This window comes from Aegilops tauschii, chromosome 7 (genome assembly GCF_002575655.3).
Source record: "Aegilops tauschii subsp. strangulata cultivar AL8/78 chromosome 7, Aet v6.0, whole genome shotgun sequence".
Lineage (NCBI taxonomy): Eukaryota > Viridiplantae > Streptophyta > Magnoliopsida > Poales > Poaceae > Aegilops > Aegilops tauschii.
Genome location: NC_053041.3, coordinates 637,265,847 through 637,277,503, shown reverse-complemented (window position 1 = coordinate 637,277,503; position 11,657 = coordinate 637,265,847). Strand labels below are relative to the sequence as shown.

General features: G+C 45.4%; 1 long non-coding RNA gene across 1 annotated transcript; it reads left to right on the top strand.

Annotated features, from left to right (window-relative positions):
• The first annotated feature begins 1,759 nt into the window (after positions 1-1,759).
• On the top strand, positions 1,760-2,610 carry LOC120969737 (uncharacterized). The gene is made up of 3 exons (XR_005764081.3): positions 1,760-1,922; positions 2,035-2,104; positions 2,200-2,610. It is a non-coding gene; the product is annotated as an uncharacterized lncRNA (long non-coding RNA).
• The last annotated feature ends 9,047 nt before the right edge of the window (positions 2,611-11,657 follow it).

Below are 11,657 nucleotides of genomic sequence, written 5' to 3'. Positions count from 1 at the left end.
GTTCAAGTTCAATTTAATCCGGTTAAACTGAATGCAAATATGCTGAGCCATGATAAAATACATGATGCAATTACAATGCATGAGCATGAATATCAACATAATCATGAGAGAACCACATAACTATCCACCATATCAACAATGAATCATATCCAACTAAGCATGGCATACTGACTAGCATGAACATCATAAGTACATACTTCTCCGAAACATAGCATGACCACTAGCATCAACAATAAATATCATGCAAGAACATATCAACAATGCCATCATGCAAGCATTTAACCAACTGGATGCAATGGAACATGCATAACAACGGTACTCGGGACAGACGGCAGTTATGCATCGAAGACCATCACCAACATCAACAGGTACTACTTGCAAGCATAAGCATATGAAAGGAATACTAGCAACTACCAGGGCATGATAACCAGGTGCATAACAACATAGCAAGAAGGTAAGCACTAACCCAGAAGCATTACCGAAACAACAATAACCATATTTTAAACAAGCAATCATTTAATAAATATTCAAGTTGAAAACCATGGCTACTGCATGACTATCATGCAAGTGGGTATTGTGGCTTGCCTGGGGGTGACGGAGACTCCAGGAAGAAGTGCAGTGAAGCCGCGGAACGAAACGTTGGACGGTTCTTTCTCGGAGGGGAGTGATTAGAGGCAAGGGAAAAATGGTCATTTTCACTTTGAGAACACCTAGTGAAAATGTTACCAAAAGATAGACCTCGACGCGACGAAGAAGTGAGCGCTGGTTTCACCTCAATCGGAGTTACGGTTGCGGAGTTATGAGGTGTAGAAGATCAGGGACCAATCTGTGAATAAACTTCAGCAAACAGGACCCTGGGAGGAAAAAACTGAAAGCGTATAAGTAGGAATACGTTTTCAGAAAAGTGAAAGCGTACTTTATGCTGCACTAGAGAGGAATACGCTTTCCGGAGGGGAAAACGTATTTTAGATAAAAGAAAGGAGGAATACGCTTTCATTGAAGAAGACGTACTCGGGGAAATGTGTTTCCACTTACGTGACTTGGCAGTGGCGGGGTCAACGGGCAGAGGATGACATGCGGGGCCCACCTTATCCTTCTCTCTCCTTCCCCTGTCTTCTTCTTACTCCCGTGCCTGGCCACGACAGGAAGCAGAGGAGGAGGACAGGGGCGCTGCCGGCGCTGGGGCGGCCGGTCCAGGCCAGCTCCGGTCAGGGCGCGGGCACCGGCGGGCGCGGCCCGGCGTGGCGCGTCCGTCCAGGGGGTTGGCCGGTCCCGGGGAGGAGAGGAGGACGCGGGGCGGAGGAGGACCGAGGGGAGGCAGAGGACGGCGGGCGGCGGTGGTCTTTGGCGATGTGGGCAGCTCCGGCGAGGGGTGATGGGGTGGAACGACTCAGCGGAGCACGGGGAGGACGGTGGTGGAGTCGGGAGGGAGAGAGGAGGCTCGGGTGGACTTGGTCGGGGTGGTGGCCGAGAGCAACGGCGACGGCCAAGCGCCGGGAGCAGGGCCGGCCCTGAGGGGGGGCAGGGGGGGCGGCCGCCCCGGGCCCCCAACATCCAGGGGCCCCCGCCCAAGTATGCAACAACTAAGCCTAGGTAGGCTATGGGCCTATGTCCGAAGAAAAAATCAAAGGGCTGGGCGCTGGGCTTTATTTAGTCTTCCAGGCAGACGCGCGAGCGCAAAACGATCTCTAAAAAAAGCAAGCAGCAGGCCGATCGCTTTGATCCCACTTTCCCACCCATCGTCGATTCGTTCGTATTCCAATCACGATCAGCCGCAAGCGAGCCCTTCACGTGAAAAAAGGAGCCAACAACGCGCGCCCTTCCTATTCAATCGGCAATCACGCAGGCGCAGCTATTCTAGCCCTAGCCGCCGAGGCCGGATGTTCATACTGGTACTGACGCCTCATCCCTCCCGACTCCTGGTAATCTCCTTCCTAATTGACTGCTGATTTCAGTTCCTAGGGCCCCCATCTTAATTTTGCATAGGCAGTTAGGAACGCGTGTAATCTAGTTCGCCACTGATTTCAATTCCAGAGGCCCTCATCTGTAATTCCATAAAGCACACGAACAAGGAAGACGGCCATGGATAAATTGGTACAATCAGGTATATGATGTGAGCCTTGATGATAACCCTAGCGTTGAACAATTGCTGCAGCAATATTTTTGAGCATTGTGTGTTATCATGTCGTACAAAAGCAGGACATATTCATCGGGTAGGGATAAAAGGACAAGGAAGACGGCCATGGATAAATTGGTACAATCACAACACCCAGATACGCACAAATTTCTCGAGAGTAATAATGGTGCTTCCACTGCTTCGATAAACAAAGATGATGATTGGCAATGGTTCCCATAGAGGAAGAGCAACAACCAATTGGGAATTCAGAATATGATCAGCGAGTAGAAAATGTTGACACCAGCATCGGCGATGACAATGTAAGTGGCTACGAGATTATGAGATTATTGAACTTCTTTTTGAACTAAAGAGTATGAGTCACTTTGCCATACGGTGTAATGTCTGCCATGGAGATTTTCGAACATGTTAGAGAAGTTGATAGCTATCCTAATATCTCCATTGTTTCTCACATTTTATTTGATATGCCTATGATGGTCGCATCAGTCAAAAGAAGCTTTTCAAATTTATAATTATTGAAGAAACTATTTGAGGTCAGCAATGACTCAGGAGAGGTTAAATAGCTTGGCAACATTATGCGCCGAGAAAAAAATATAGATGAGATTGACATCGACCTCATCATAAGTGCCTTTGCATCGAGGAATGTTATTTTTAAGGTAATATGTATATATTATTTCTGTCGCTAGTGATTTTGGATTCATTTAAGTGTTATTTATAATATTATATATATAAATATATTCATTGTTATTATTGTGGTGTCTATACTAAGGGCCCCGAGTTTTAGTTTCGCCCCGGGCCCCCAAAATCTCAGGACCGGCCCTGGCCGGGAGGTGCGGCCAGAGGGACTTCGGGGTCGAACGAGTGGGTGGGGAGGCTCTCTGGGATGAGGGGAACGCGGTGGACAACTCTGGAGGAGAGGGGAGGGGCTAGGTTCGCCGGAAATGAGAAGACCGGCGATGGCCGAGGCGAACTCCGGTGAAAAGAGGAGGGGGCCGAGGACTCCGGTGGGCAAGGAGGCTTGGGAGAGGCTGGTGATGTGCGGAGGGACTCGGGGCACGCTTAAATAGCCGCGGGGAAGGCTCTGGAGCTCACAAGCGAGCTTGAGCAGTGCTCTAATGGAGGTCAGGGGCAGGGCATGGCACGGGCACTGCTCTAGCGGCGCATTGATGGCCAACCACGACGCGGAACCGATGCAGGGAGACGCAGTCGAGCACGGGCGAGCTCCTGGACAAGGTTTGAGGTCGAGACGAGGAGGGAGGAGACGAGCATAGTGGCCGGAACAAGCCAGAGCATGCCTGCAGCCATGACGCAAGCGTGATCACCATGCGCACTGGCGCACGAGGCGCTCTTTGGCGTGGCCAACCATGTCCAGTGGATGGACCTTGGTTCCCTTAGTCCAACTGAAGAAATAAATCGGTCCAGGGGCAAAGAAGAGATTTGCACTTAGCTCCAAAAGTAAATCAGTAAGAAGGTGTTTGTAACTTGTTGTGGTTAAACCAGCTAGGTAACGTGGTAACTAGTTTGTCTGATGATGATGACATGCTAAGGTGATGCTGATCACCAAAAATCAGACTAAGAGGAGGAGTTTAGATGAGGGTTGCTGTAGAAAGTGCAAAACTGGCCAGAATAATGGATTTAGATGATACACTCACATACTTGATTGTAATGAGCTGAAATTATGCAGAGAGGGGTTATATGATGATATGAAGCTACTGTAAAAATTTCATGCCATTTGTAAATACCAAAGTGGCACTTGCTTCACAAAGCTTCATTCTGGACAGAAATTTGGAAAAATTACACAGGGCAATTGGATTAACAAATTGAGATAAAACTTGGTGGAAGGAGTTGATATAGGTAGAAGCATGTCCTGGTAAAGTTTCAGCTCAACTGAAGCAATATAAAATATAGTTGCTTCACAAACTGAAAACCTAACCAGAAATAAAGATTTGGTCCTGGGCTCACATGGATGAGTTACATGAGCTCATATTTGGTGGAGAGTCATGATTTGACCATAGGAAGGACCTTGCAAAATTGCAACTCATTTGGATATGCCTAGAATATAGCTCCTTCACAAAGTTCCTTCCTGGACAGAAACTTTGGAAAATTGCTGAAAAATATTTACTAGGCAAATTGAGTTGAATTTTGGCATGAGCCAATGATATGGACAGGAAAAGGTGTCCAAGAAGTTTGGGGTGAATCAAGCAAATATAAATAGCACTTCCTTTGCAAAGTGCCATTTAGGACAGAATAGGAAAAGAATTATTGGGGGATTATTTTTGAACATGGCAATGAAATATGTTGCCATATTTGAGCAAGATAGGACCCAAAAAATTTATGAGAATTATTTGGGAATTTTAGGAGTGACAGAAATATAGGTTGCTTCACAACCTAGGGTTTAAAGGGTTATTCCTTTATCAGAAAAGGAATATTCCCAACAAAAGAATTTTGGGTTAGGTCAAGGATGGAAATGACATGATCTTGGGATGATGATGACAAGCCACTATAAAACCTAGGAAGACATGATCTTTCCAAGTTTCAGAACCACATAGCCACGGAAAAGCAAAACAAAACAAGAAATCCAAGGAAATCAAAGGAAAAAAGAAAAGGGCAAAAATCCAGGCTGTTACACATTATTAACCTTGCATCTTTTGACTTCAATATTATGAATATGTGTATCACTACGATCGAGATTCAGTAAACCATTTATATTAAGTGTATGGCCATAGAAGGTTTTATTCATGTAAACAGAACAACAATTATTCTTTGACTTAAATGAATAACCGTATTGCAATAAACATGATCTAATCATACTCATGCTCAACGCAAACACCAAATAACATTTATTTTAGGTTCAACACAAATCCCGAAGGTAAAAGGAGTGTGTGATGGTGATCTTATCAACCTTGGTATCATTTCCAATACACATCGTCACCTCGTCCTTAACTAGTCTTTGTTTATCTTGCAACTCCTGTTTTCGTGTTACTACTCTTAGCAACCAGTATCAAATACCGAGGGGTTCTTATAAACACTAGTAAAGTACACATCAATAACATGTATATCAAATATAGCTTTGTTCACTTTGCCATCCTTCTTATCCACCAAGTATCTAGGGCAGTTCCACTTCCAGTGATCATATCCTTTGCAGTAGAAGCACTCAGTTTCAGGCTTGGGTCTAGCTTTGGGTTTCTTCATGGGATTGGCAACTTGCTTTCCATTCTTCTTGAAGTTCCCTTTCTTTTCCTTTTCCCTTTTACTTGAAACTAGTGGGTTGTCAACCATCAACACTTGATGCTTTTTCTTGATTTCTACCTTCGCCGATTTCAGCATCGCAAAGAGCTCGGGAATCGTTTTCGTCATCCCTTGCATATTATAGTTCATCACGAAGTTATAGTAGCTTGGTGATAGTGACTAGAGAAAACTATCAATCACTATATTATCTGGAAGATTAACTCCCACTTGATTCAAGCAATTGTAGTACCCAGACAATCTGAGCACATGCTCACTGGTTGAGCTATTCTCCTCCATCTTGTAGGCAAAGTAGTATCAGAGGTCTCATACCTCTCGACACGGGCATGAGTCTGAAATACTAATTTCAACTCTTGGAACATCTCATATGCTCCATGGCGTTCAAAACATTTTTGAAGTCCCGGTTTCAAGCCGTAAAGCATGGTGCACTAAATTATCAAGTAGCCATCATATCGAGCTTGCCAAACATTCATAACGTCTGGATATACTCCTGCAATAGGTCTCTCACCTAGCGGTGCATCAAGGACATAATTCTTCTGTCCAGGAATGAGGATAATCCTCAGATCACGGACCTAGTCCGCATCATTGCTACTATCATCTTTCAACTTAGTTTTCTCTAGGAACATATCAAAAATAAAACAGGGGAGCTATACGCGAGCTATTGATCTACAACATAGATATGCAAATACTATTAGGACTAAGTTCATGATAAATTAAAGTTTAATTAATCATATTACTTTAGAACTCCCACTTAGATTGACATCCCTCTAGTTATCTAAATGATCACGTGATCCAAATCAACTAAACCATGTCCGATCATCACGTGAGATGGAGTAGTTTTCAATGGTGAACATCACTATGTTGACCATATCTACTATATGATTCATGCTCGACCTCTCGGTCTCAGTGTTCCGAGGCCATATCTGCATATGCTAGGCTCGTCAAGTTTAACCCAAGTATTCTGCGTGTGCAAAACTGGCTTGCACCCGTTGTATGTGAACGTAGAGTTTATCACACCCGATCATCACGTGGTGTCTTGGCACGACGAACTGTAGCAATGGTGCGTACTTAGGGAGAGCACTTATACCTTCAAATTTAGTGAGGGATCATCTTATAATGCTACCGCCGTACTAAGCAAAATAAGATGCATAAAGGATAAACATCACATGCAATCAATATAAGTGATATGATATGGCCATCATCATCTTGTGCCTTTGATATCCATCTCCAAAGCACCGTCATGATCACCATCGTCACCGGCTTGACACCTTGATCTCCATCGTAGCGTCGTTGTCGTCTCGCCAACTATTGCTTCTACGACTATCGCTACCGCTTAGTGATAAAGTAAAACAATTACATGGCGATTGCATTGCATACAATAAAGCGACAACCATATGGCTCCTACCAGTTGCCGATAACTCTGTTACAAAACATGATCATATCATACAACAAATTATATCACATCATGTCTTGACCATATCACATCACAACAAGCCCTGCAAAAACAAGTTAGACGTCCTCTACTTTGTTGTTGCAAGTTTTACGTGGCTGCTACGGGCTTCTAGCAAGAACCGTTCTTACCTACGCATCAAAACCACAACGATTATTCATCAAGTGTGTTGTTTTAACCTTCAACAAGGACCGGGCGTAGTCAAACTTGATTCAACTAAAGTTGGAGAAACTGACACCCGCTAGCCACCAGTGTGTGAAGCACGTCGGTAGAACCAGTCTCATGAACGCGGTCATGTAATGTCGGTCCAGGCCGCTTCATCCAACAATGCTGCCAAATCAAAGTAAGACGTTGCTGGTAAGTAGTATGACTTTGTGTTCTACTCGTGCATATAACATCTACGCATAGACCTGGCTCGGATGTCACTGTTGGGGAACGCAGTATTTCAAAAAATTTACCTACGATCACGCAAGATCTATCTAGGAGGTGCATAGCAACGAGAGGGGAGAGTGTGTCCACGTACCCTCGTAGACCGAAAGCGGAAGCGTTTAGTAACGCGGTTGATGTAGTCGAACGTCTTCGAGATCCAACCGATCCAAGCACCGAACGTACGGCACCTCCGCGTTCAGCACACGTTCAGCTCGATGACGTCCCTCGTACTCTTGATCCAGTTGAGGCCGAGGGAGAGTTCCGTCAGCACGACGGCGTGGCGACGGTGATGATGATGTTATCGGCGCAGGGCTTCGCCTAAGCACTACGACGATATGACCGAGGTGTGTAACTGTGGTGGGGGGCACCGCACACGGCTAACACAAATCTTGGGGTGCCTTTGGGGTGCTCCCCTCCTCCGTATATAAAGGAGGGAGGGAGGAGGCGGCCGGCCTAGGGGGGCGCCAAGAATAGGGAGTCCTACTAGGACTCCCAAGTCCTAGTAGGATTCCCTTTCCTATTCGGAGTAGGAGAGAAGGAAAGACAAGGAGAGGGAGAAGGAAAGGGGGGCCGCGCCCCCACCCCTTGTCCAATTCGGTTTGGGCACGGGGGAGGCGCGCGCCACCACTTGGCCCTTCTCCTCTCTCTCCACTAAAGCCCAATAAGGCCCATTACTTCTCCCGGTGAATTCCCGTAACTCCCCGGTACTTCGAAAAATACCCGAATCACTCGGAACCATTCCGATGTCCGAATATAGCCTTCCGATATATGAATCTTTACCTCTCAACCATTTCGAGACTCCTCGTCATGTCCGTGATCTCATCCGGAACTCCTAACAAACTTCGGTCATCAAATCACATAACTCATAATACAAATCGTCATCGAACGTTAAGCGTGCGGACCCTACGGGTTCGAGAACTATGTAGACATGATCGAGACACATCTCCGGTCAATAACCAATAGCGGAACCTGGATGCTCATATTGGCTCCTACATATTCTACGAAGATCTTTATCGGTCAAACCGCATAACAACATACGTTGTTCCCTTTGTCATCGGTATGTTACTTGCTCGAGATTCGATCGTCGGTATCATCATACCTAGTTCAATCTTGTTACCGGCAATTTACTCGTTCTGTAATACTTGATCCCGCAACTAACTCATTAGTCACATTGCTTGCAAGGCTTATAATGATGATCATTACCGAGAGGGCCCTGAGATACCTATCCGAAACACGGAGTGACAAGTCCTGATCTCGATCTATGCCAACCCAACAAATACCTTCGGAGACACCTGTAGAGCATCTTTATAATCACCCATTTACGTTGTGACATTTGATAGAACACAAGGTGTTCCTCCGGTATTCGGGAGTTGCATAATCTCATAGTCTAAGGAACATGTATAAGTCATGAAGAAAGCAACAGCAATAAAGCTAAACGATCATTATGCCAAGCTAACGGATGGGTCTTGTCCATCACATCATTCTCTAATGATGTGATCCCGTTCATCAAATGACAACACATGTCTATGGTCACGAAACTTAACCATCTTTGATTAACGAGCTAGTCTAGTAGAGGCATACTAGGGACACTTTGTTTTGTCTATGTATTCACACATGTATCAAGTTTCCGATTAATACAATTCTAGCATGAATAATAAACATTTATCATGATATAAGGAAATAAAATAATAACTTTATTATTGCCTCTAGGGCATATTTCCTTCACCTTATACTCCACCGAAGTAACACAAGCCATTATGAGTTGTACCCACTGTGCTGCAAAACCAAGTTTCAACAAGATAGCTTCTAGGAAAGCCCATTCCACTCTATCATATGCTTTGTGCATATCAAGCTTGACTGCACAAGAGCCAATCTTCCCTCTCTTCTTCTTCATAGAGTGTAAGCACTCATAAGCTACTATCATGTTATCTGTTATGATCCGTCCTGGCATGAAAGCACTTTGAGTCTCACCAATAATTTCTGGAAGGAAAACTTTCAATCTTGCTGCCAACATTTTTGCCATGACCTTGTAAACCACGTTACAAAGGCTAATCGGCCTGAACTGTGATACATTCTCTGGTGTTTCGACTTTTGGTATTAAAACTATGGTGGTGGTGTTCCATCCAGCCGGAATCACTCCACTATTAACAGCCTCCAGTACCTCTTTCACTAGATCTTCCCCTAGTAGGTGCCAGAATTTTTTATGAAAGATTGCATGGAGACCGTCCGGACCCAGTGCCTTCAGGTCTCCAATGCTAAAGAGTGCTTTCCTAACTTCCTCTTCAGTGTAAGGAGAAAGTAAGCTTTCATTCATATAAGGAGAAACTTTTAGCTTTACTTTTTCAAGAACATCTTGATTTGGTACCTGAACTTCAGCCCTAAAAAGGTGCTGGAAATAACCCTCAATCAGCTGCTTCATAGCCACATTGTCCTCCTTCCACTCTCCATTTTCATCCATGAGACGACGTATAAAGTTTCGCTTCTTACGTGCTGATGCAAAATTGTTAAAGAAGTTTGTGTTGCGGTCACCATATTTTAACCAGTTCGCCCTGGCTCTGAAGCCTGTAAATCTCTTCTTTTTCCATAGCTTCTTCTATCTCAATCAAAAGTTCCCTCTGCCGATCTGCCGACTCATTAGTGAGTGGCCCCGACCGCAGGGCCTGCAGCTCCTCCTTTAAGTTCTTCAGTCTGCGCTGTGGAGACTTCAGAACCAATCGGTCCCATTCATGGAGTTCACTATGTACTCCGGCCGTTCTCTCGGACAAAGATGCCGAGGCTGGTGTTCGTGTCCATGCTTCCGCTACTATATCCATCACTCCATTCTCTTGTAGCCAACGAGCTTCAAATTGCCGTTGCCTATCTCCCTGCTGTATGTATACCGTCGCATCTCCTTCGGTATCAAGCACAACAGGTCTGTGATCATATTTAAGGTCAGGCGCATTTGTAATAGTTGAATGCGGAAAGAGACCCTAGAATTCTGCATTACACACGGCACGATCCAACCGTTCTCGTATACGTCTCCATCTCCAGGTGAACTGTTCCCCCAAAAAAGCCAATATCATCAAGCTCACAGTCAACTAGTGCATTCCGGAAATTCTCCATCATCCGAAGTGGGCGAGGGGCGCCCCCTTCCTTTTCGTGGGAGTATAATATCTCATTGAAGTCGCCTACAACCACCCAAGGCAGAGATGATTGTGTATGCAGTTTCCTCAAATAGTCCCATGAGAGGTGTTTATCCTCCCATTTGGGTTCACCATAGAACCCAGTAAACCTCTAGCTTTCTTCCGGTGAACTTCCAGCTTTCACATCTAAGAAGTTTTTGGTCTTATCCATCAGTTCCAGCAAAATAGGATTTCGCTAGAATAGTATGAGGCCTCCGCTGGCCCCAATACTCTCAACCACTTCCATATGGTCCATGTTCAACTTTTTCCTAAGCTTTTTGCCCTTGCTGTATTCAGATGCGTTTCGGACAGAAATAACACATCCGGCCCCCATTGCTTCTGGACTTCCAGAAGTGCTCTCACTGCCGCAGTAGTGGCCATACCACGGCAGTTCCAACTTATTGTTTTCATTGCACCCGGCGATCACCCTCAAGGGGAGTCGCCGATGTGCTACTTGATACACTTCCACTCTCTGCAGTTGCCTTTAAGCGTTTCTGATCATGTATCTTTTGAGGGGTGCTAAGTTGACTCTTGACCATGGCTCAGATGTTATATTTTCCAAAAACTCAACTTTCTCGCTGACAAACCCTGGTGGGGGGGGGGGTTAAACCTGACCCACCGGCTGTGCTTGTGCCATGGTTTACCACATTCCCATCTTGTCCTATAAGCCTCTTCCTGGCAGTAGGCACAAGCGCTCCATGGTGAATATCCCCAGATTCAACCTCCATAGCATTTAGTTCCTCTTGATTAGGGTCACCTGGAGCCCGTCTACCTCTTCCAAAACCTCCTCCACGACCGGGCCGGCCACCTGGTGCTGGTTTTCCTCTACCTCTTCCAGACCCATCAGACGAATCCTCAAAATTAACCAGGATCCAATCCCCCCATTCACATTCCTCTGGACTATGGATTCCATCACCGCATTCAGTTACCATATGCCCCATTCGGCCACAGAAATCGCAGAACTCGGGAAGCTTCTCATACTCAATGGGGTATCTCTTACTATCTTTCAGAGTTAAAGGGACAAAACACACAAGGGGTGTATCTAGCATCAGATGAATCCGAGCTCTCAAATAATTAGTGGGGTTTATCCGCCCTTCATTGACAATAACTTTCAGCTGGGGAATTCCAACCTTTCTTGCAATCTTCTCCGCTATCTCTTTCTTTTTCATGAGCCCATCAGGGACTCCCATAATGCGCGCCCACGCTGGAATACGATCCAGCTTATACCTCAACATTC